This window comes from Sus scrofa, chromosome 6 (assembly GCF_000003025.6).
Source record: "Sus scrofa isolate TJ Tabasco breed Duroc chromosome 6, Sscrofa11.1, whole genome shotgun sequence".
NCBI classification, from domain to species: domain Eukaryota; kingdom Metazoa; phylum Chordata; class Mammalia; order Artiodactyla; family Suidae; genus Sus; species Sus scrofa.
In genome coordinates, this window is record NC_010448.4 from 130,543,803 (window position 1) to 130,570,164 (window position 26,362).

Consider the following 26,362-nt stretch of genomic DNA (forward strand, 5'->3'; position numbering starts at 1 on the left):
ATAAGTTCATCGAAATGGGTGGCAGGAAAGAATAGATGTTGGTAGCATTTCTTAACCCAGGATTCAAGGGCAAATTTGAAACTCTACATCTACATCTACTCTACATCTACTACATGAAGCCATCGTTCACCATAAAGAAAGTTGTCACAATTTCATCGTTCTCATAAAGAAAATATAGCAGGTCAGATAGTTTTCCTCCTTTTGGACTTCCTGGCTAAGTAGAAGCACACTCATGATACACAGCATATTTTCATAGGATGTCCTAATATGTAGGTCCCTGTCATGGAAGAAGAGAGAAAGTGTTTGATGATGATTCCATAAATAATCATCTTAAGGGTTTCCAGAGAGAGAGGGAGACATGATTTTGCCTATATGTTAGTCGTATAGCCTTTATGAATTTTTAGGGAGGAACAAAGGATGAATTTCAGGATAGATTTCAGAGTTGATGTGTTAATGAGAATGTAGGGAACAAAACAAGTTAAAAAGGATAGGAGCTCAAAGCAGAAGAGGTGGTGGATCTGGAGTATGATGGGTAATTTGTATAAATGAGATGCTTAAGAACATAAATTATCTATATTCTTACTTTATGCAATTGTATAGTTTTTGACACCATTTTAAAATTCTATTGCCAGTTGTGTTTAGGTAAACATAGTTTTGCAAACCTGCAATACAAAGGTGTTTCAACAATAAAAATTGTTCTACAGAGTCATTGTGAGTAATATAGAAACAATATTCCTTCTAAAATATATTCTGAGGCCTGGATGTAATTGCAGCTTCATTACCAGCCCAAATGAAACATATAATGTATTTGCTATTTAATACTTTCTTGAAAAATGGAAGAGAAAGTGGTTGTGTTGCTTTAAATTACCTGAGAAATTGCCATAATTTGCCACCTAACAATGTAACGTTGGCTTTCCGAAGTTAGACGCTGACTTTAAATGCCAAGACATTGAAGTGTGGAATATACCACCCCCAAAATATGCCACTTTGGCATATTGGTCATTTTAATTAAAGTGACTTAAGAAATAGCTGGTACAAGACCACTCTGACCCTCTTTTGTCCCCCTGAAAGCAGAAAACAAATCTCACATTTGAAGTTACCCTCCTTAAACCGGGATGGTATAGGACATCCCTATCACCAGAGATAAGGAATTCAGGGGTGAGAAGGATCTGTACATACATCTTATCACTTCTTCACTAATTTGCTACCCAAGTCCAAATCCTTTCATTTCGTCAATTCATAAATATATTGCTTCCTTGTCTAAAAGGATAAAAGATGCCAGTTTTGGCTACTTTAAGGAGTCTCATATTTTTGGGAGGATCCCCTACCTACAAAATTACATTTGTTTTTCTCCTATTAATCTGTCTTAATGTCAGTTTAATTATTAGAACAGCTGAAGAACCCAGAAGCAAGGAAAGGAAAGGATTACTATCCTTATAATATAACATGAAGCTTTATTTGTTTAGATTATAAAATTAAGATTTACTTTGACATATTCTTCCATGTATTTCGGCATCTCATCTTCTACTAGGACATTATCAAAACTAAACCTTTCTTGAGGTAGGAATACTTTTTCATAGTTTTTATATTCTAGTTCCTTGTGTTTCCTGAAGGTAAATACTGCATGAGAATAACTGCAGTACGTTGACTATCATTTTTCTTTAAATATTAAATATTATTTTTGAAAATGTTTGAACTGTGCATAGTGGTGCACAATAATTTTCCTATTGGAAATAAAGCCTGATGCTTATCCATTTCCCTTTGATGTCCTAACATACTAATATTAGGCAGAGTAGTTGACTACTGAATTCTTCGTAAAAGTTATGAAACTTACAATTTCATGAAAAAAATGATACAGATACTCTTTGAAGAAGTGATTTACATGTTCAGAAGAAGGTTATTATTATTATTATTATTGCTGTGGCTTTAGTTTCTTATTGATGTAGTTTTTACAACCAAGGATATGTTAGATTTTATTTTTTTATAAATGGCATGACAACCCTAAATTAATTCCACTAATGTAAAATTGAAATGGTTCTATGACTAATATCAAAGAGCTCTTTATTTAAATAAATGCTGTAAACCTTCCAAAACAGTTCATATTGCTTTCACCTAAGGTGGGTGTCTAATTTGAATCTAATGCTTTATTCATCCAGGTTTCCTACAAAGATTGAGGATTTTATAATGAAACAAAAAAATTTACAGTTTTTTACAAGTAAAATAAGTGCGATGACAGATGCTGTTGAAGTAAGATATGAGTTGCATGTCAAGAACGTTCAGGACCACCTTACAGTACCAAAATTCAGTATGGTTTCATAGTTGGTTCCACATCCCTAATTCCTTCTTAAATCCTTCAGCACAAGCTAGGCTTGTGGAAACCCTGGCTACTTCACTCCTCCCTGACTATTTTGTCCTAGATAGTGTTTTCTCTGCTTTTTAAGTGGAACCATACTGTGAAGACATGGGGACAGTTCAGTAGTCAGGCTCCTTGGTAATCCTTGCTCTGTTGGTGAGATGAACTAAGTTAGTTGGGCTAGCGTAAGTCAGAAAGCAACACTAAGAAGCAGTTTCAGTGTTTCAGTGTCCTGCTGGATACATGGTTGCTGTTTCTTCTACAGAACCATCAGAGCTCCATGACAAACCCTGATGATTTACACCTTCTCAAGTTGGACATTTTTAGAAAAGACAGGACTGGGAGTTCCAACTGCGGTTTAGCAGTAAGGAACCCAGCTAGTAACCATGAGGACCCAGGTTCCATTCCTGGCCTCACTCAGTGGGTTAAGGATCCAGCATTGCCATGGACTGTGATGTAGGTCATAGATACAGCTTGGATCCCACATTGCGCTGGCTATGGCGTAGGCCAGCAGCTGTAGCTCTGATTCAACCCCTAGCCTGGGAACTTCCATATGTGGCAGGTACAGCCGTAAAAAGCAAAAAAAGAAAGAAAAGACAGGACTTAAAGGTATTAAAATGAGGGAAAGGACAAGGGGTGAGGGATCAGGTCAGAATTTGGATATTTTAGTCATTTTTGTAAATGTCTCACACTAGTTTGGCTGGTGAGATCAAGAGACATGAGGATTTTATGTCACCAGTGTGAGAAAAGAGTTGTAACAGAGAGGGCACAGTATTGGGGGTGATGGTGCTGGGAACATAAAACAGAAAAATTTTGGAAGAAGTGGAAATTTGATGGGCCCCATTAAAATAAATAATTACTGATCAAATGGATAAACATGGAAGGTGTGGAGGGAATGAAGAAAGGGCAATGTGGCCCAGAAGAAAGAGTGTAAATTTTGAAGCATTGAGATCTAAGCATGTTCAAGACATTGAATTTCATAAAACCACATATGTGGGTGAGAATAAAAAGTGGATAGTGTTGAGTTCCCATAGCCTAGTGGTTAGAGACTCAGCATTGTCATTGCTATGGCTCCATTTTGATCCTTGGTCTGGGAACTTCTGTATGCCACTGGCATGGCCAAATAAATAAAGAAAGAAAGGAAGACTCCTGAATCCAGGAACTTTTCCTAAAAAAAAAAAAAAGTGGAAGTGACAGGGGTGGCTGGAGATAGAATTAGGTGAGGCTGATAAGTTATTCAATATCAATCTTTAACTTTTTAATTAATAGACTTTATTTTTTAGATCAGGTTTAGGTTGGCATTAAAATTGCAAGGAAGCTACTGAAACTTCCCACAAGTGCTCCAATCCTACATAGGCAAAGCCTCCCCCATTATCAAGACTCCTCACCAGAGCGGGGCACTTATTCCAACTGAGGAAACTACAATAACCCATCACAGTCACATGGAGTCCCTGTTAAGTTCACTCTTGGTGTTGTACATAATGTAGGTTTAAACAAGTGTATAATGACATGTATCTGCCATGGTAGTACTAAAGAATATGCCACCCCCAAATAATTCCTCTTTGGCATAAGGGTTATTTTAAGCTAAAGACACTCAGAAGGGAGAAGATGCCAACAAGACATTCTAATGTTCCTATTCTTCTTGAAAACATGAGATAAAAATTCTCATGTAAAAGATGGTCTTTCCTGTACCAGGAGGAGAGAAACATTCTTCAACAGGGAGACAAAGCCAAGAGAATTCTATATAAACATCCCTTGTTATAATAATTCTTGGAAGTTACCTTGTTGCTCAGTGGGTTAAGGATCCAGAATTGCTGCAGCTGTGGTACAGTCTGCAACTGTGACATGGATTTGATCCCTGGCCCAGGAACTTCTGCATGCCATGGATGTGCACCCCCCAAAAAAAAAAACAACAATTTTTTTTTTTTTACTTTCCATTAGCCTTTCCAGTTTTATAAAGTTAATATGGTTTAGTTATTATTCCATAATTGCCTCTTATTTTTAACTCTATGTAAAAGCAAATAGGTTTCACCATTTCTTTAGGCCCTCATGCCTTATGAAGACTCTCCAGGCCATGTAAAACTTCAATAAATGTGTATGCTTTTCTCCTGTTGATCTGTCAGTTTAAGTTTCAGGTCCAGCCACAAAGCATAAGAGGGTGGAGGAAAAATTGTGCTCCCCTACAGTAAGTAGGTTTGCTGCCCTAAAAATCTTCTGTTCTCTGGCTATTTATCCCTCCCTCCTTTCAGCTCTTGGCAATCACTAGTGTCTTTGCTGTCTCTATAGATTAACCTGCTTTAGAATGTCATATAGTTGGAAATATATTTTTTTAAAGATCAAACAATATACTTACTCTTTCTTCCAAAAAGTACATATCATGCAAATACTTTTCTAACTAAAGACTGTTAATCTGGCTGCCACTAGCAAAGTAAAACCGATTTGGAAGAAAATAAAAATATTACAGAATTGACAAACAGTTCAGCTCCATTTGCATAAGACAAACTTGCTAAATGACTTCTAAGAATATCTTCTTCATTGTCTACAGGGCCCAGAGGAAGCAGAGGCAAAAAGTTAATTATGTTTTAGGCCTCAATAGGGCTTGCAAGCTGTCTCCATTACATACTTACCATTTTTTAAATTCCAAATCCATTGCAAAGATAGATATTGCTATTTTTCTTATTTTACACATGAAGAAATGGATGGTCATTGGATATAAGATGTTTGTGCAGCAGCTAAAACTACAACAGTGAATCCAAGCCAGGTCTGTTTCTAATTTGAAAATATATTATCTTTTAGTTTATCCTCATCTCTCACATTCACTTAATCACCAACTCCTACGGATTCTAGACTGTAAATACTGTTATTGCTCTGACACAGAGAAAACACATAAAACTTTGTTTATCCTGCCCCTTTTTCCAGCAACTGCTTCCTTTTTCTGTTATCCTTTACAGAAAAACACCCCCTAATATTTGCTCTTTCTGCTTCCTCACCTCCCATTCTCTGGTTTTCAAAAAGATCAGATTTTTAGTAACATGTTTATTGCAGTATAATTAACAAAGAGTAAATTGCACACATCGTGTACATTTTGATAAGTTTTGAACTAGGTATATACCTACCAAACCATCACTACTACTGTGATAATAAACATATCTGTCACCCACAAAAATTATCTCATGGCTCTTTGTTATCATTCTCTCCACTCTTAATTATGGGTTATACATTTCTACCTCTTTGCATTTTGGGTAACTGTGGGGGAGGATGACAGATATTTAGACTTTTACATTGCTAGGTACTAGATATTTACAGATTTCCACAAATAGTTTTGAGCTTCCTTCTGGAATGCATTAAAGTTACATGAGTCTTGCTTTTAAACTTTGTTATGTGAGAACCGAACAGCATTTAACTTAGGGCTAATTTTATTTTATTTTATTTTATTTTATTTATTTATTTATTTTTGTCTTTTTGCTATTTCTTGGGCCGCTCCCGCAGCATATGGAGGTTCCCAGGCTAGGGGTCCAATCGGAGCTGTAGCCACCGGCCTACACCAGAGCCACAGCAACGCAGGATCCGAGCCGCGTCTGCAACCTACACCACAGCTCATGGCAACGCCGGATGGTTAACCCACTGAGCAAGGGCAGGGACCGAACCCGCAACCTCATGGTTCCTAGTCGGATTCGTTAACCACTGCGCCACGACGGGAACTCCCAGGGCTAATTTTATACTAAGTTATTAGGCAAAACCCCTCTGAGAAATCTATTTGATGCTACATAAGTCATAAGGTTTCCTATTCTGACTAGTGGGAGCAGCATTATTGCTCTTCCTCTCTGAGGGGAAGACTTTTCCCTCCTGTCCTTTTAGGTGGTTCTGTCCCAAACTCAAGTAGCTTCCTCACATGCACTGAGGAGTCTGCAGCCGAATGCCCATGGGGGTGTCTCTGAAGACCTCTGAGTTTTCTCTCTGTGCAGACCTCTCTGCTGTATAGAGCACAGTATAAACAGAGTGCTGTATAAAGACCAGCTGCCTTGGTCTCCCTGGGAGTCCATCTCCTTCTCCTCAATTCAGGGAGAATTTTGTGCTCTGCCTGAGTTTTCCCTCTGTGATATAATAAGAAACATCTATTTGGTCTTTATCCTTACTTTCTGGCACAGAGATCCTAAAATTCTTAGAACTTATTAAGTAATGGGATCAGCTTTTATTATTTATAACAAACCCCTCTCAATCATACCTGAGTTTATGTGAATAAGATGACTCTTGCTGAACTTCTAGAGAAGTTCAAATTGGGAGTTAATGACCAGAGGAATCAACTATATGATTAGAGGGTTGGGACTTTCAGCCCTTCTAACCCCATCTCCATGGAGAAGAGGGAGGCTGGAGATTGAGTTTAGTCACCAATGGTCAATGACATAATCAATTATGTCTATGTAGTTGAATCTCCATAAAAATGTTGAAATGAGGAGGTTCACCAGACTGGTGAACACATAAGATGTTGTGATGGTGACACACTTGGATAGGGCATTGAAGATCTACATCCTTCCCTTTGTATCTTGCTTTATGCATCTCTGCCATTAGACCGTTCCTGAGCTGTATCCTTTATTATACATCAATAATTATAAGTAAAGCACTTTCTTGAGTTCTGTGAATTGTTCTCATAAATTATTGAACCTGAGGGGGATTGTAGGATCCTTCAAATTTGTAGTCAGTGGGCCACAAATGTGTATAGCTTTGTCACCCATGTGCAGCTTAGGTACAAAGTATGGACAGTTTTATGAGACTGAATTCTTTTTTTTTTTTTTTTTTTTTTTTTTTTTTTTTAAGAGCCGCACCTGCAGCATATGGAAGTTCCCAGGCTCAGGGTCGAATCAGCGCTACAGCTGCCAGCCTGAACCATAGCCATAGAAATGCCAGATCTGAGCCACATCTGTCACCTACACCACAGTTCATAGCAATGCCAGATCCTTAACCCACTGAGCAAGGCCAGGGATCAAACCCACAGCCTCATGATTCCTAGTCAGATTTGTTTCTGCTGAGCCATGACAGGAACTCCTGAGACTGAATTCTTAAACCTATGGAGTCTGATGATAACTCTGGTAGTTAATGCAGGACTGAGTTGAACTGCTGAATATACAGTTGTGTGGAAGAATCAAATAACTGGTTATTGATATTGAAAACTTTCGCAGGTCTTCCTTGCACTGTGACATGAACGTTCTCTCCAGGCAGTAAGTAAGTTGGAGCAATTTAAGATTTATCCTTTTCACTGTCCTTCATTGTTTGATGGCCAATACATTGAAAACTTCATTTTAAAATACTTTGCCTGCCTGACCTTCTTCCTCTCTCTATCCCTCTCTCACTACTTCCATCCTGATATCATTATAGCATAATTTTTTCTGTCTTTGAATTTTGAGCACATCAGGAATTAACAGTGTTCTGTCAATTCTGAATCCCCATCAACTGGCCCTAGATCTTTTACTAGTGAGGACTTAAACAGTTGCTAATGAAGTGGGCAAATATTGTTATATTTAAAATATTTGTAAAATTGAATTTTTGTACCTTCTGCTGACTAAACCACTAGGGGGGCAATGCAATAATCCGTCCTCTTTAAAAAGTCATACCATTGTATTCCAAACACAACTTTATCTCTTTCTCAAAGTTCTACATACTAAGTTAAATGATCATACAAAAATAAATAAATATAATAAAACAAAATTAGATAAGTACACTACTCAAGCATAACCTATTTTCCTATCTGATATATTTTTTACATTCTCATATGTACTGAGGCAGGGAAAAAAGGAGGAATTTGTGTGATAACCTGTTTTCATTCCTATGCTGCAAGAAATTATGAATAATCATTTTAATAATATTTTTACCTTAATTTTAATATTTCAAATAAATGTTACCAATTTTCCACATATGGCATATGTATATTTCCAGGCCTGAAAACCTTAAGTAACAGATCAATGTCTTTTTAATTCAGTCTCTTCTACTGTACCTTTCATGGATTTGGACTAGACACTGTTCTAGACTTTATATTAGGCAATAAGCTAGATAATAAAAAAATTAGAAACGTCTTTTCCATTTAGTGGGAATAGAGAAAGTCACAAAAGAACAATTTCCCAGGTAATTGAAGTGGATATATTTTTTATTGTGAAATCGTTTTTATTTTTATCATTGGAAAGAAAGCATTTCCTAATTGTATTATCCATAGTCTGGCCTCCTGGACCAGAGTTTAAGATAATTTGAGTTTCTAAAATACATATCAGTTATTGCACAGTGGTGTGATATAACTATGCCTTTAAAGCTTGTTACAGGGAATCTGCGCTTCAGATTCAGTGGTATGATTCCCTAGCAACTATGATTTTCTAGCTTATAAGTGCTTTGTAAGTTTATTTTTAAAAGTTGCTTTCTGCCTCTCAATAAACCATCCTCTGGCATTGTCCCCATCCCACACATACCTTTTTAGGCATTTAGATATATGTACCATGAAGAGTAAAGATGACTTTGACACTGAAATAAATTTAACACTGATTTTTATATTATTGCTAATTATAGTGAACATTTATTGAGCTCTTCTTATGAATCAAATCATAGTTCTAGTACACTGTATGTATCAACTCATTTATCCTCTCAAAGACCATGGACTATGGTAAAAATGGTAGAGGAAGATAACCTACTGGCAGATGTGCTGCTTCATATGAAAGAACCTCTCAGCTAGAGAGTTAGTGTAGTTAGGCACAGAAACAAGTCCAAAGGACTGGAATAAAAGTTGTCTGGGAAGAAAGGGTTTAAACAGGAATGAAAAAGTAGACAGGAGCTATATCTTTTAAATACCCTGGTCAAATATTACATTCCAGAAACATACTCGTTAAAAATTGCATTGTTTTAAAACAATGCACTGCTCTATTGTTGTACCATGGTCAGTTATTTCTCTAATTTTTCTTTAGTAGCTTGGAATTTCCTCAAGGATTGAATATCTTTATTTCTTTCTTGAAAAACTACTCTTTAATATCAGTTTCAGTCTTTCATGTGATCAATGTGCAATAAGCGTGGCTGAATTTATGTCCGCATTGCTAAGGTTCAATTTGCTGGAAGTATAGCCTTTAGTATAAAAGGACTTCCTTGTTTCCTTGTTTCATTTAAATGTGATTATCTTACCTTTTTCCTGCATACATATTAACTTCTCCCTTCACTTCATGCACCAGCCTCCCAACATCACATGTGAATATTCAATTACAGTTTTCACCAGAAATTCTTGCTGTTTCCTTCAGTATAATAAAATCTACTTATGAAAATTGGTCAGTCCAAGAATGCACTAACATTGGATGCTTCCCCCAAAATGTCTCTTCATTTTTTTTCCTTTGGACATTAATGTATAGTTTTACTTTAAAAAAACGGAACACCCTGCAATTCTCTTTGATTTGGTTTCATATTTGCAAAATTAAGTGTAAAGCAAATGTAGCTCCGTAAAAAATTACTTCTCCCTTAAAACAAGATAATGTGAGAGAGGAGGAAATGATATAACAATTAGAAGCAACCTGTCTTAGCAAGATGATGAATTTTTCATACAGTAGAAATGTATAATCATCAAAGAATTTTATCTCCGTCTGAACACTGCATCAGATAGACATGTGTAAATGCCAACAGGGTGCCAACATACCTGCCTGAACATTGAGAAAAACACAAAGACTCCATCATTCATTCTTATACTGGGCTTAGTCTTTACCCTGAGGTGCTGTAGGCACTCATGTAGCGCCACATATTTTAAGACTTTCAACACCTTGCATGACTATCCCTGCGCCAGAGCAGATTATTCAAAATAATAGCCTGGAGTGGTGCCTGTGTATCTCAGAGGGCTGCCTCACCCACTGTTTGTTTTGAAAGGAGAGGCAAGTCCCTGAGAAGAGATATTGCCAATCACATTTCAGTGTTGGACCAAATCCTCTAAGGAAACCATAAGATTGAGAGAAAGGTAAGCATTTTCCCGCTAGAACTGCATTAAGCGTTCTAACCTAGACTATGGAAAAACAACAATGAATAAACAATGATCAAATAGAGAAAAAGAAGAGAAAGAAAAATTTACTCCAAAAAGTACAATAGAAAATCTCTACAAGAAATTTCCTTCTTCACATTGAGTTTTGTTTCAACTAAAAGCTATTGTTTAATATTCATTGTGTAAATGTGTGATCTAGTTTAAAGAACATAGTACATTATCTTTTTTGATGGCATAAGAATCTGATAGTAATTATTCAATTGAACTTATGCATCTTAGAGGTTTGACCCTTCATATCTAAAATACAAATATATATATATATATGACTATAGTATAAATTTTAATATGACTATAAATCAGCATTATTTCTCCTCTCCTTCTGGAAATTACATGAAAACAATAAGGAAAATATGTAAAATTTATTTTTAGAGAACCTAAGAAGCATATCATCTACTGACTTCAAAATATATGTAGAGTTCCCAAAAGCAGCTACAGAACTAAATGTGTGTGGGGATGTGTGAAATGAAGAAGCACAGAAAATGGAAAAAGGCTAGGTGGTGTCAGGTCTCAGAAGGTATAAAACTCTGTTTCAGAGGTTAAGCGATCACTCTGAAGACTTAAACATATTAATCACAATTATTTTAAATTCTGTTTGATAGTTCCAATATCATTATTGTATATAAGTCTGATTTTGTTGATTAATTTTTCTCTAAAGAGCGCATTGTGTGTCTGTTTTTTCTTGCTTGTTTTATGTTTCTCCTAACTTTTTTTTTCTTTTTTCATTTTTCTTCTTTTCAGGGCTGCACCTGAAGCATATGGAAGCTCCCAGGCTAGGGATCAAATAATAGCTACATCTGCTGGCCTATACTGAAGCCACAGCAATGCCAGATCCCTGACCCACTGATCGAGGCCAGGGATCAAACTCCATCCTCATAGATACTAGTCAGATTCATTTCCACTGTACCACAATGGGAACTCCTCTCCTGACTTCTTATTGAGAACTAGAAGGGCAGTAGATACTGTGACACATAATTTTTTTTTTTTTTTTTTTTGGTCTGAGAAGTAGAACCACCTCATTTTTTACTGTGACGTGAACACACCTTTTTTTGTTGTTGTGAATTAACCACAGTTTAAGGCATGTATGTATCATTGATATTAGTGACTTAGGTGTTCTCACTGAGCTTGCCTTGTCCCTGAAGGAGATTGCCAATGGTTTGGATTCACTTACAATGTCCCCTTGGCTAGACTTTTTTTTCCTTTTCATTATCCCTAGATGCAGTGGATCCTTTCTTGGGTTTGATAGCCTACCCTCAGCAAGTTATAATTTGTTCTACAGATAAGATAGGAAAATGTGATATTGGCAGTGTTCACACCTTTTCTGCTATAGCTGCTCTTGTTTTCCTTCCAGCCTAAAACCCAGTGGAAGCTTTCTTGTGTATCTTACTCTGCCTCAAATATTTCTCATGGGTCCAATCCCACTACCCCACCCCCACTCCCAGTGCTATCCCCAGGGACCATGAAGAAAGACCTGTTGGTTGAAAATTTCCCTAGGTGCAGGCCCTGAAACTTGATCCTTTTTCTTTTTATTTATTTATTTATTTATTTTTAGTTTTATTTATTTTATTTTATTTTTATATTTTATTTTTTTATTACTCAAATGAATTCATCACATCTATAGTTGTATAATGATCATCACAGTCCAATTTCACAGGATTTCCATCCCACAACCCAAGCACATCCCCCCACCCTGCAAACTGTCTCCTCCGGAGACAGAAAGTTTTTCAATGTCTGTGAGTCATTATCTGTTCTGTAAAGTTCAGTCTGTCCTTTTTTCAAATTCCACATGTCAGTGAAAGCATTTGATGTTGGTGTCTCATTGTATGGCTGACTTCACTTAGCATGATAATTTCTAGGTCCATTCATGTTGCAAAGAATGCTGGTATTTTGCTCATTTTAATGGCTGAGTAATATTCCATCATGTATATGTACCACATCTGCTTGATCCACTCCTCTGTCGATGGACATTTAGGTGGTTTCCATGTCTTGGCTATTGCAAATAGTGCTGCAATGAACATCAGAGTACATGTGTCTTTGCAAGTTGTGGTTTTCTCTGGGTGGATGCCCAGGAGTGGGATTGCTGGATCCAATGGTAGTTCTATTTTTAGTTTTCTGAGGCATCTCCATACTGTTTTCCACAGTGGCTGCATCAATTTACAATCCCACCAACAATGTAACAAGGTTCCTTTTTCTCCACACCCTCTCCAGCACTTATTGTCTGTAGACTTTTTGATGATGGCCATTCTGGCTGGTGTATGGTGGTACCTCATAGTGGTTTTGATCTGCATTTCTCTAATAATGAGTGATGTTGAACATCTTTTCATGTCTTTTTTGGCCATCTTTATGTCTTCATTGGAGAATTGTCAGTTTAGATCTTCTGCCCATTTTTTGATGGGGTTGTTTGGTTTTTTGTTATGGAGCTGCAGAAGGTGTTTATAAATTTTGGAGATTAATCCCTTGTCAGTTGATTCACTTGCAAAGATTTTCTCCCATTCTGTGGGTTGTCTTTTCGTTTTGTTGAGGGTTTCCTTAGCTGTGCAGAAACTTTGAAGTTTGATTAGGTCCCATTTGTTTATTTTTGTTTTTAATGTCATTACTCTAAGAGGTGGATCTGAGAAGATGTTGCTGTCTTTTATGTCAGAGAGTGTTTGGCCTATGTTTTCCTCTAAGAGTTTGATAGTGTCTGGTCTTATATCTAGGTCTTTAATCCATTTGGAGTTTATTTTTGTGTATGGTGTTAGGGAGTGTTCTAATTTCATTCTTTTACATGTGGCCATACAGTTTTCCCAGCACTACTTATTGAACAGGCTGTCCTTTCTCCATTGTATGTTCTTGGCTCCTTTGTCATAGATTAGTTGGCTGTAGGTGCGTGGGTTGAATTCTGGGCTTTCTATCCTGTTCCACTGATCTATATTTCTGTCTTTGTGCCAGTACCATATGGTTTTGAAGATTGTTGCTTTGTAGTATAGTCTGAAGTGAGGGAGCCTGATTCCTCCAGCTCCATTTTTCTTTTTGAGGATGTCTTTGGCTATTCTGGGTCTTTTGTGCTTCCAAACAAACTTTAAAATATTTTTTTAAAGTTCTGTGAAAAATGTACTTGTTACTTTGATGGGAATTGCCTTGAATCTGTAGATTGCCTTAGGTAGTATAGTCATTTTGATACTATTAACTCTTCCAATTCATGAGCATGGATGTCTTCCCACCTATTTGTGTCATCTTTGATTTCTTTCATCAGTGTCTTATAGTTTTCTGAGTACAGGTCTTTTGTCTCTTTAGGTAGGTTTACTCCTAGGTATTTTATTCTTTTGGATGTGATGGTAAACGGGATTGCTGCCCTAATTTCTCTTTCTGATTTTTCATTGTTAGTATATAGAAGTGCTCTCAATTTCTGTGTATCTATTTTGTATCCCGTGACTTTGCCAAATTCGTGGATGAGCTCTAACAGTTTTCTGGTAGTCTTTAGGGCTCTCTAGGTATAGTATCATGTTATTTGCAAAGAGTGATAGTTTTACTTTTTCCTTTCCAATTTGGATTCTTTTTATTTCTTTTACTTCTCTGATTGCTTTGGCTAGGATTTCCAAAACTATGTTGAAGAGTAGTGGTGCGAGGGGACATCTTTGTCTTGTTCCTGATCTCAGTGGGAATTCTTTCAGCTTTTCACCATTGAGAATGATGTTAGCTGTGGGTTTGTCATATATGGCCTTTATTATGTTGAGGTAGGTTCCCACTAATCCTTTTTTATTAGCCTATTTTTACATTAGCTTTTAGGAATTCTTTTTCAGAATTTTAGCTGAATTCCTCTTCCAGGCATGTAATCCATCCAGTGTCTATTTCAGGAAAACAATTGTAGCATTTCTCCCTGAAGTTTCAGTTTTATTTTGTGTGTGTGTGTGTGTGTGTGTGTGTGTGGTATAGCCTGGTACATAATCAATACATTTCCATGAATATATGTAAAACAGGCAACATTCTGTTGCCACAATGCAGAAAAAAAAATTAAAAATTATTAACAAAATATGAAAACAAAAAACATGCTAAACATATAAATTTTAAAAGTATCTTTATAACAATTATTGAGTTCAAAATAAATTTAAAATAAAATTAGATAATTTATATGGAAATGTGAATGTATTACATATTAAAGTGTGTCTGATATTGCTCAAAGTGCTTGCAGAGCAAAAACTGTTAGCCATAAAAATGAACTTGCATGGGAAAATTTAAAAAAAGCTGAAAACTGGCAAATTGAACATTCAACTAAAATTTTGAAAAAAACAATAAATCCAAACAAAGAAAAGTCTAAGGAAGTAATAAAATCATGGCAGGCCGAATTTGAAAATGACTTCCCAAGATTCCCTGCCCTAAACAGACAATGAATATGACAAGTATCACACTGTGATTGTGTTATTTTCTATACTTACCAAAGGATTTTTTGAAAATGTATTTAGGACTCAAATCAGTTAACTTTGAGTTAATTGAAAAGCAGTTTAGCTGAGTGTATCTTTCCTAATCAAAAGATTTTTATAAGTACATCGTTTTCTCCATTTGATAGCAGAAAGGAAATGTAGAAACTCAAAGCATAAGAAGGATTCTATGTTCTTCTGCTACCTTGAAAGATGTAAGGAATCACCTCAAATAGGTTTTATTGTCTTCTGGAAGCTGAGAATGACCTCTTGCCAATAGAAAATAAGTAAATAAAGACCTCAGTCCAGAAACCCTCAGGAACTGAATTTTGCTAACTCTCTGAATGAGCTTGAAAGGTGATATTTTTCTGAAAGCCTCCAGCAAAGAGTCCAGCACTGCACAGCTCATCCCTTGACTTCAGCCTGTGAAGACCTTAAACAAAGAACCCAGTTGAGTCTATCTGGATTTCTAACCTACAGAACTATGAGATAATAATTTAGTTTTGCTTTAAGCCACTGTATTTGTTACAATTTACTACATGGCTATATAAAATTAATAGAAAGATATAATAAAATTTAATGAGTTAGAGAACAGAGAAACAGTAGAATAAATAAATAAATAAGCTGGTTCTTGAAAATTTTACAACATAGATATACATAAGCAAAGTGAGGAAAAAAGGGAAGAAAGAACAAGTACAAATTATTTTTGCTTAGGGAAAATAATAGCAAATATTGAGGAAAACAAAAGAAACAGAATATATTACTTTGAAGAAAAGAGAAAGGATAGCATATGTTTAAGGAAACTCTGAAAGAATACAGAAGAAACTATTAACTACTAACTAATAGCCCAAGATGGAGTGAAAATGGGGGCTGAAAAGAGTTAATGACAGTTGCAGAAGGGAGTATACATTTTTACATATCTGTGTATTTTGTTCCTGAACGATGAGAATTTATTTTCTTTTCAAAAATTATTTTTTTTAATTAATGCAGAAAAAAGTCCTAAATCATTACTAGATTACTTTTTAGACCTATGCTATTGTTAGGGTGATTTTATTACCAATATTTCAGTTGGTCTTATTTTAAAACAAATGTAATTATTTGTACATTACTTTCATTACATTAAGTATATGACAGACAGGTGATTGTCAAAGCCTACATACCTTCAAACACCTAGAGAATTTTTTTGACAAGACTTTTTTTTTTTTTTTTTAATTAAACAAGGCGTCCTTTGGAACAGCTAAGATTGAGACATTTAGAAGTCTTTTTCACTCCTTTGTGGTAAGTGTGGGAAATGCATAATGGACATAGGTAATTAAAATGAGAGTTTTTGAATTACCTAAGATGACATTCAACAATACCAAGAGGGCATCCTTGGGAACATGCAGAAAAATCAAAAGTCTTCTTAATAGGTATGGGAAACAGGGCAAGAAAAAAGAACGACTCTCTTTTATTTAGGCATAATGATAGTGGTATTCCCTATAGATTTTATTCTTTGGTAAGAAAGAAGAGATTCTTGTTATGCGGGGCAGAAAATTATTCCAATAAGATTAGTATGTCAGGCTGATAAAAATAAGACAGTGATGTGATTGTCATTGTTTTGTAAATTTTCTCTTAAAATATATGATGGGGAGAAGATAAAGAAGGATGTAACTGTGCTAGTAATGAATATATGCAGAGACCATATGGTAAAATTGTAGCTCCCAAATGGCATCAATTTCTAGATAGTACTGTAATTTGTAATATTACTGATAACCTAATTTTGGATATGTTTCAAGCCCATCATTGTATTTATCTCTGAAAGAAACAAGGGAATGCATTTTCAGAAAACAGAAAAGAAAACAAATTTTAGTCTGTTGGTTATTGAATGTATTTAAGAAAAATAAACAAGTGATATAAGTTACATGGTGTGTAATGATACATGACAGGATAAAGAAATGATAGATGAGCTAACATACTGATACATGTTATTTTTTAATTTCTTTTTAAATGAGAAATCCCTTTGGGAAAATTATTAGATCAAGGGATAATCATAAGTAGTTCTTGCAGAGTACACACACACACACACACACACACACACACACAATAAGATTTTTTTTTTAATTTTTATCATAGCCAAAGATGGACACAGGTAATAAAAAGCCAGCTCATCTCTACTTACAATAAAGCTCGAAAATAAAGGACAAACCTTATTATAAGGACATGAAATTTCAAATGAAAGTATAATTGGCTTGCTGCATTTTAAGACTGTATTACTGAGCTACAACATTATTGTTGTAACTTTATTACATACATTTAAAATTGAGCTTATTGCAAAGCTGTTCAGATTCTCTTTCTCTTTCTGTCTGCTTCGTCAATCAGCCTGCCTATTCACCCCAATTCCTCCTTGGTGGACAACTCCCTCTCCCAGGCAATATGGGTCAGAGTTCATGCTCAGGTCCCCACAAATGGTGTCACATGATCTCTACGTAATTTTCAGTCATAATTGTTGCAATTTATCATATTTGGAACATCACAGATTTGGAACTTTTTTTTAACTGTGCAAGCATCAATTCTCAGCTAATAACGTAATGAAGATAACATTCCCATGTCATGATTTTTCAGAAACATGAACATGTTAAAAAGCATAGCTGTTTAAAAGTTTCTCAGCTTTGTTTTGAAATAATCAGGATTAGTCAGGAAAAACAAGTTTTACAAAACTATTTTTAAGTATTTTATTTATTTTTAATTAAAGTATAGTTGACTTGAAGTGTCGTGTCAGTTTCTGCTGTACAGCATAGTGATCCAGTCACACATACATACACATTATTTTTCTCATACTACCTTCCAACACATTTTGTCCCAAGAGATTGTGTATGGTTCCCTGTGCTGTACAGCAGGATCTCATTGCTTATCCATTCTAACTGTAATAGTTTTCATCTATCAACCCCAAACTCCTCACTCCAGAAGGGGAAAACAAACTATTTTTAATATGTAGAAATCTTACTGTAGGAGTCCCTGTTGTGGCATAGTGGGAATGAATCCAATTATATTCATAAGGATACAGGTTCAATCCCTGGCCTTGTTCAATGAGTCAGGAATCCCATGTTACTGTGGCTGTGGTGTAGGCTGGCAGCTATAACTCCTATTCAACCCTAGCCTGGGAACTTACATATGTCTCAGGTGAGGCCCTAAAAATAAACTTTCCTGTAAAAATTTGTCACAATCATAGAACAGTTAATCATTTTTATTTTAGTTCCATCCTGATAAAAGGTGACCAAAGTAAAATAGGACTGTTCTAGCTTAAGGTAGAAATGCTTTCTATTCCTTTTGTTTTGTTTTGTTTTTTGCCTTTTTAGGGCCACACCATGGCACATGGAAGTTCCCAGTCTAGGGGTCGGAGCTGCAGCTGCACAGGCTATGCCACAGCCACAGCAAAGCAAGGCCGGATCTGAGCCAAGTCTTTGATCTACACCATGGCTCAACGTCCACTGAGAGAGGCCAGGGATCAAACCCTCGTGCGTATGGATACTAGTCTATTTCTTTACCCTTGAGCCATAACAGGAACTGCAAATGTTTTCTATTCTAAGTGTAAAAACTCTCCTTGAACAAAACTCAAACTTGAAGCCAACACAATACTTAGGAATTAATAATGCATGATTCCCTGCTATCCAAGTTTAGGGTAATCCAGATTTTGTATTCACACTGCCTGGGCTCAAATTTTGATCTATCATTTACTCATTTACTCAGTTGTGTGACCTTCAGGAATTTCTAAACTGTAAAATGAATTTAAAAAGACAAAACAAAACACAGGGAGTTCCCTTCATGGATCAGCAGTTAACAAACCCAACTAGGATTCACAAGGATGCGGGTTTGATCCCTGGCCACGCTTGGTGGGTTAAGGATCCAGCACTGCCGTGAGCTGCGGTGTGGGTCCTGTACATGACTCAGATCCTATGTTGCTGTGGCTGTGGTTTAGGCCAGCAGCTGCGGCTCCAATTTAACCCCTAGCCTGGGAACGTTCACCTGTTCAGGGTGCAGCTCTAAAAAGCAAAACAAACGAAAAACAATGAAAAAAAAAACACTTCATGGGATGGTTATAAAGATTTAAGGAGGTAATACTTGAAAAGTGTTAACTGGCAAATTAATTAGCACTCACTTAATGCTAGTATTATTATTTTATAAACATAAGAGTCATTTAGGGGAGACTTGAATCAATGTGTTACCTTCAGGAACAAATTTTCTTCCATTTTTATGTGAAATGGGAAAGGCAAAGAGTGGAGATGAAAAGAAAAATATTTAAAACAAAGGAAATGACATGCACAAGAGCTCAGAGACAGGTTATATGTTATATATATTAATATTATGGTATACACAGTTATATATATATATGTATATATATATATATATATACACACATACATATCAATACATACTTATGCCATGAAAGCTTCTCAAATTAAGCCTACACAATTAAAGAAAAAATTCATCACTATCTCCCTCTCTTGCTACTGTCCTATGTAACTCCTACTCTTTGCAGCCATACTTCTTTAAATATTTGAAGCTGGATGCCACACTGATTTCCTCAGCACCTCTTCAATGTTCGACCAGTGAGAGTATGGTTATAATAGTCTCTTATGTGCCAGTTAATTCCTTGGATGTATTTCAGTACTTATTCTCCTTGATTCTACTTGTTACCAATCCATCTTTAGTTGACTTGAGGACTACCTCTTGTAACAGCATTAGACATCATAATCTACTCTCTCTTACTTGATTTCCATGACCTTACCTGACTTTTCTCCTTCCTCTCTGGGCTCTGTCTCCTTCCCAATCTCCTTTGCTCTTTCCTTAAATGAAGATGTTCTTTTAAGAAAAACAGATCTGTGTCTACACCCTCTCTTTCTGCCCAATATCCAAGGGAAATTTCCTCCTCTTCCATGTCTCCAAGATCCACGTTTTCTAATTGGACCTATGTCCTGAGCTCCTGATCGCTCCACTAGAAAGTCTTCTGAAATAGCTAGTTAAATGTCTCAAAAGCAGTGTTTTAAAAATGAATTATTCTACCATCTCTTGCCTTTTTTTTTTATTTTTGTCTTTTTGCCATTTCTTGGGCCACTCCCGCGGCACATGGGAGGTTCCCAGGTTAGGGGTCCAATCGGAGCTGTAGCTGCCAACCTACGCCAGAGCCACAGCAACGCAGGACCGAGCCGCATCTGCGACATACACCACAGCTCACAGCAATGCCGGATCGTCAACCCACTGAGCAAGGGCAGGGATCAAACCCTCAACCTCATTGTTCCTAGTCGGATTAGTTAACCACTGAGCCACGACGGGAATTCCCCATCCCTTGCTTTTTAAAGTTGCTCCTCTTCCAAAGGTCTCCAGCTCATTAAATGATCACCACTGTGTGGTTGCTCAGGCAAGAGGTTGAGGTAGCATCCACGACTTCTTCATCACTAAACCCTGTATTCTATATCTCCTGTGGCCTATGTCCACTTAGTTCCATTTCTATGAATGTCACTACATTCTAGCCACAAACATTCTCTTTGGATTACTGCAAAGCCGCCCGACTGCTGTCCTCAGCTCTAGCCAGGCTTTTCCCATTCATTTTCCACCCTTACTCAAAGGTCACCCTTTAAAAGTCAAAATCTCATGAATGTCTTCCTATGACAGGTTTTTTTCTGCCTCTATGTAGCTTCTAGGATGAAGACCAAAATCATTTTGCAATTTGACTTTTGCTTAATTGTTCAAAGTTATTCTTTGATACTATTGCTCCAGCAAAATACCCAATGCCAATCTTAATATTTGCTTTGTGTTCTTTAGTTGTCCTTTCTATTATTGTTTCAAGGTTTTCCAAGTTGTTTGTTCTGTCTAAAACACTCAAACTCCTTCAGTCTTTAACTGTTGGGCACTATTGTCCTTGTCCTTGTCACTTCTTTAAAGTAAGACAGGGATTTTGCTCTCACTCAGGTGTCACATCCCCCTACCCAACCCACTTACTGGATGTCCCCATTACACTTTTGGGGCAGCGATTTTTTTTTTCCGCCTATATTCATTATTAGTGGATATAACTGTATTAGTAGAATTCAATATTTTAGCTACAAACACAGCAATCTAGTTGAAGACTGTATTCCCAATCTCCCATTCAACTCAGTGAGGTCATATAATTAAGTTCCTTCTAAGGGTTGTGAACAGAATGGAAGTATGCCACTTCTCAACTGTATCCCTAAAATGGAAAATGGACATATATTTCTGCCCCTTTCCATCCTTCCTTCTGCTGTGAAGATAATGAGAACTAATGCAGCACCACAGACCTAGCAATGGAAGCCACATATTATTCCACCAACTCCAGATAACTTATTTTCAGATATCGTATGTAGTTTATATCACTGCATTTTCGAGACTCTCAAAGCAGCTCAGTCTGCACTTAATGAAGACTCTATTTCTCTTACTGTAAACCTACATTACTCTGTATCACAATTTCTTTTTTAATATCTGTTTAATCTGTCACACTCCATATTTTAATCACCATTGTGTTCTTAGCACCTAAGGTAGAATCTGAATGAAAGAGAATGAATGAATGAATGAATGAAAGTCTACAAGGTAAAGTTGAGGAGCGGTCTCCTAATTCTTTGCCCACATCTCTTTGCATTCCATGGCATCATTTACTGCAAATAAGTGCCCCGGCTCTAGCTTGAACTCATTACATCATTAATCCCACCACCAATACTGATACCTAAGCACCTTGTACTGAGTGAAACTCCCAAGTATTCCCCTATAGAGACTGGATGATCTGAGCGGTAGAGCCCCTTAAATCAAGGTTTGGAATGGACCGTTTCTTGCTGACATGCTACATTTCCTTTTGCTTTGAGTGAGACTATGCAGCACACTGAAATGATACCTTTAGTACTGAATGATTTGGCATTCAAGAAAATTAAAAAAGCCTTTCCTTTATGGTTAAAAGTAAATTACAAAAAAGGGATACTGGCAGGCAATTACTCTACAATCTATACGAATGAAAGGGATTTCACAATGTGAGTAGTTTAGATTTATATAATGGGAAGAGCTGTTGGCAAGTGGAAAATCACTCAGCAATCTAAAACTGTGAACGCAATCTCTCTCTCTCTCACACAAACACATACACACACACACACACTCACACCCCATAAATACACTAAATATAGTTGTTCCAGGTAAAGATGAAAAGCTTTAGCTTAAAATGTATTACATTTTATTAAAGAAAAATAGCTGGAAATTTGCATATTTTGGGTATTTCATATAAGAAAATACATATTGTAGAGCTAGAGTTAAAATAAGGTCGTCTCGAATTAGTAAATGTAGTGACTTTGAAAATACCCTGTTAGATGGAATTGTGCCCCCTCAAAATTTATCTCTTGAAGTGTTAATCCCCACTATTTCAGTATATAACCTGATTTTGAAATAGGTTCTTTGCAGACAATCAAGTTAAGGGGAGGTCATTAGGGTGTCCTTTAATCCAACATGACTGATATCTTTATAAAAAGGGGGAATTTGGATACAGACAAGCACACATGGAGAACACTCTGTGAAGATGAAAGTAGAAATCTGGGTGATGCATCTATAAGACAAAAAGATTGCCAGCAAACCACGAGAAGACAAGAGAGAAACATGGAATATAAGTTTCCTCACAGCCCTGGGAAAATAACCTTGCTGGGACCTTGATCTCAGGCTTCTACCCTCCAGAATGTGAGATGATGATTTCTGTTGTTTAAGCAAATCGGTTTGTGGTACTTTAACACAGTAGCCCTGGTAAGCTAGTTTACAAACTCTGATGACCTTATAATTGTTCAAAACATTATATTGATGTAACCTTTTAATGTCTGAAACAGTCACAGTCAGTTCAGCAGAGACCTTGAACACCATGTCCAGCATTAGTAGCCAGGAGAGAGTATCAACGCAAGATATTTTTTTCTTTTTCTTTTTTTTCTCCTTGCTTTCCTTTTTAATTTATTTATTTTTTATTTATTTATTTTTGCTGTTTAGGACTGCACCTGTGGCATATGGAAGTTTCCAGGCCAGGGGTAAAATTGGAGCTGCAGCTGCTGGTCTATGCCACAGCCACAGCAATGCAGGATCTGAGCTCCATCTGCAACCTACACCACAGCTCATGGCAATGCCTGATCCTTAACCCACTGAGCAAGGCCAGGGATCAAAGCTGCATCCTCAAGGATACTAGTCTGGTTCATTACCACTGAGCCACAACAAGAACTTTCAAAAAGAGCTCAATTTCTAAACCCTTTGCTAGAGGAGGTAGGGTCTTACTTGGCAACAGAGAATTATTCTCCAAGATTTTTATGTATTGTTGTACACAGTGAGCAATGAACAGCCCTAGAAGTCACCATTTATATTATAGACATTCTAGAGACTTTTTACTATTGCAGACACCAAAATAATTTTCTGACATATGGTGCCAACATCTCATATCCTAATAAAATCAATATGGTATAATTTTCTAACATATGGAAATAAAATACCTCAAGAAAAGGGTATCTTTTTGTAATATACACAAAGATTATAAGCAATTGATCTGGTATGTCTGACCAAAACTATTGCTTTCAAATCCTGTTAATGACATCTGAAGTTATCACACTTTTATTCCTGTAAATTATAGAATATGTTACTAACGATCAGCTTAAGAGCCATATTTGGCTTGCAGATAGATACTCGTTTTATTTTGTATACTTTGTGTTTTAAACATTTAAACCAAAGTGTAAAAATTAACAAGTCAACAAATAACGAATGCTGGAAAGGGTGTGGAGGAAAATGTACCGTCCTCCACTGTTGGTGGGAATGTAAATTGTTACAACCACTATGGAAAACAGTAAGGATGTACCTCAGGAAACTAAATGTAGAGCTACCATATGATCTAGCAATTCCACTTCTGGGCATATATCTGGACAAACCTTTCACTGAAAAAATACATTCACCACTTTGTTCATAGTAGCACTATTCACAATAGCCATGACTTGGAAACAACCTAAATGTCCATCAACAGATGAATGGATTAAGAAGTTGTTGTACATATACACAATGGAATACTACTCGGCCATGAAAAAGAACAAAATAATGCCATTTACAGCAACATGGATAGAGGTAGAGACTCTCATACTAAGTGAAGTAAGTCAGAAAGAGAAAGACAAATACCATATGATTTCACTTATATCTGGAATATAATATATGGCACAAATGAACCTTTCCACAGAAAAGTAAATCATGACATGGAGAACTGACTTGTGTTTGCCAAAGCAGAGGGGGAGGGAGTGGGAAGGACTGGGAATTTGCAGTTAATAGATGCAAACTATTATCTTTGGAATGGATAAGCAATGGAATCCTGCTGTAGAGCACTGGGAACTATATCTGGTCACTTGCGATGGAGCATGATAATGTGAGAAAAAAGAATGTATACAAGTAAGTGTGACTGGGTCACCTTGTTGTGCAGTAGAAAATTGACAGAACACTATAAATCAGCTATAATGGAAAAACAAAAATCATTATTACAAAAAACAATCACAAGTTTAAAAATGCACAATAACAAAAAGAAGATGTGGTACATATATACAATGGAATACTACTCAACCATAAAAAGAAAAACTAATGCCTTTGCAGCAATGTGGATGGATCTAGAGACTCTCATACTAAGTGAAGTAAGCCAGAAAGAAAAAGACAAATACCATATGATATCACTTATTTGTGGAATCTAAAATATGAATCCCATCTAAAAATAATGAACAAACAAACAAAAAACAAAAACAGACCATGGTCAAGAAGAGCAGACTTGGGGTTCCCAAGGAGGAAAGGGGAAGGAGTGGGATGGATGGGCATTTTTTTTTTTTTGATGAAAACTGTTATATTTAGAATGTATGGACCCTCCTGTACAGCACAGGGAAATGTGTATGATTGGGTCACTTTGTTGCATAACAGAACACGAAACACTGTAAATCAACTATACTTTAATAATAATAATAATTTAAAAAGTTAGTGGATAGAAACTATTACATTTAGAATGGTTAAGCAATGTGGTCCTGCTGTATAGCACAGGGAACTATATCCAATCACTTGTGATAGAACATGATGGAAGATAATATGAGAAAAAGAATGTGTGCATATAGACACACACATGTATGTATATATACATATATATTATGTATGTGTGTATATATATACATATATGACTGGGTTGTATATGTGTGTGTGTGTGTATATATATATATACACATGACTGGTGACTTTGCTGTACAGCAGAAATTGATACAACATTGTAAATCAATTTTAATAAATTTTTTAAAAACTGGGTAATTTACCTGAAAACCTAGGTGATTTAGCTTCTTTTGGAAAACAATGAGAAAATTTTGCTACCTAGACATGCATTTCAGCTTAGCAAGGATAAACTGTTGGTGAGTTGCAGTAGATTTGGTGTGATCTCATATTAGCCTCACCACTGTCCTAGAAGGCTAGTATCAGGTGAGAAATCATCAAATTATACTCTTGCTTATCTTATGGTCAAACATAGATATTTCTATGGGCACACATCTTAAAGGAAAAAATAAAATAGAGAGACTGACATTTCAAGAGAAGTGAGAGAACAGCACATATGCATATCACTCTTGTTCGTGGTGGCTCACAGGATCCTAAAGTACTTTAGTTTGAGACTCCAGTTTCAGGCATCACATTCTGTTGAAGTTCAGAAGCACCTGGGAGGGGCCATTTAGCCTTGCAGTCTTTATCACCTTCCCGGGAATGTGATTTTCAGATGCACTGTGATGACTCAGGCAGGTGCTGAGAGGAGGGAAAAGGAGAGAAGGGAAGAAAAAGTATCCAGAACAAGATGAGTAGCTGGGGAGAACCATCCTGGGTGGTATCCAGATCACAAAGCCTGTTCTCTCTGACATTCTTTTTTTTTTTTCTTTTTTTTAAGTGAACATTGCTTCTTATTTCGGTTTATTTTATTTTTTATTTTTTATTTTTATTTTTTTGTCTTTTTGCTATTTCTTGGGCTGCTCCCACGGCATATGGAGGTTCCCAGGCTAGGGGTCGAATCGGAGCTGTAGCCTCCGGCCTATGCCAGAGCCACAGCAACGCGGGATCCAAGCTGCGTCTGCAACCTACACCACAGCTCACGGCAACGCCGGATCGTTAACCCACTGAGCAATGCCAGGGATCAAACCCGCAACCTCATGGTTCCTAGTTGGATTCGTTAACCACTGCGCCACGACAGGAACTCCTCTCTGACATTCTTGTAATGACTTTGTCTTAAAATTGGAATTCTCTTCTTCTCAGAATATCAAAAAATAAATGTTAATATATTTACTGGTCTCCTATACCTCCTAATCTTCCACCTTTACCTAGCACTCATAAATAAACATTAGAATTGAATCAGTGTATAATAATCTTTATATCTAAAATGTAACTTTTGTTTATAACTTTAAGGTTATTCCTGTCCAGTAGCAATTAATATATTTGGTACAATGTCGTACATGCATTGGAACAAATATGTTTAGGAAATCATAAAGATATATATTATTAACATGCAAGCATCCACGTTATTAGTATATT

At 36.4% G+C, this 26,362-nt stretch overlaps 1 pseudogene; it reads left to right on the forward strand.

Moving 5' to 3' along the window:
- The window catches only part of LOC100739852, a 54,083-nt pseudogene continuing 29,950 nt past the window's right edge, over nt 2,230-26,362 (forward strand).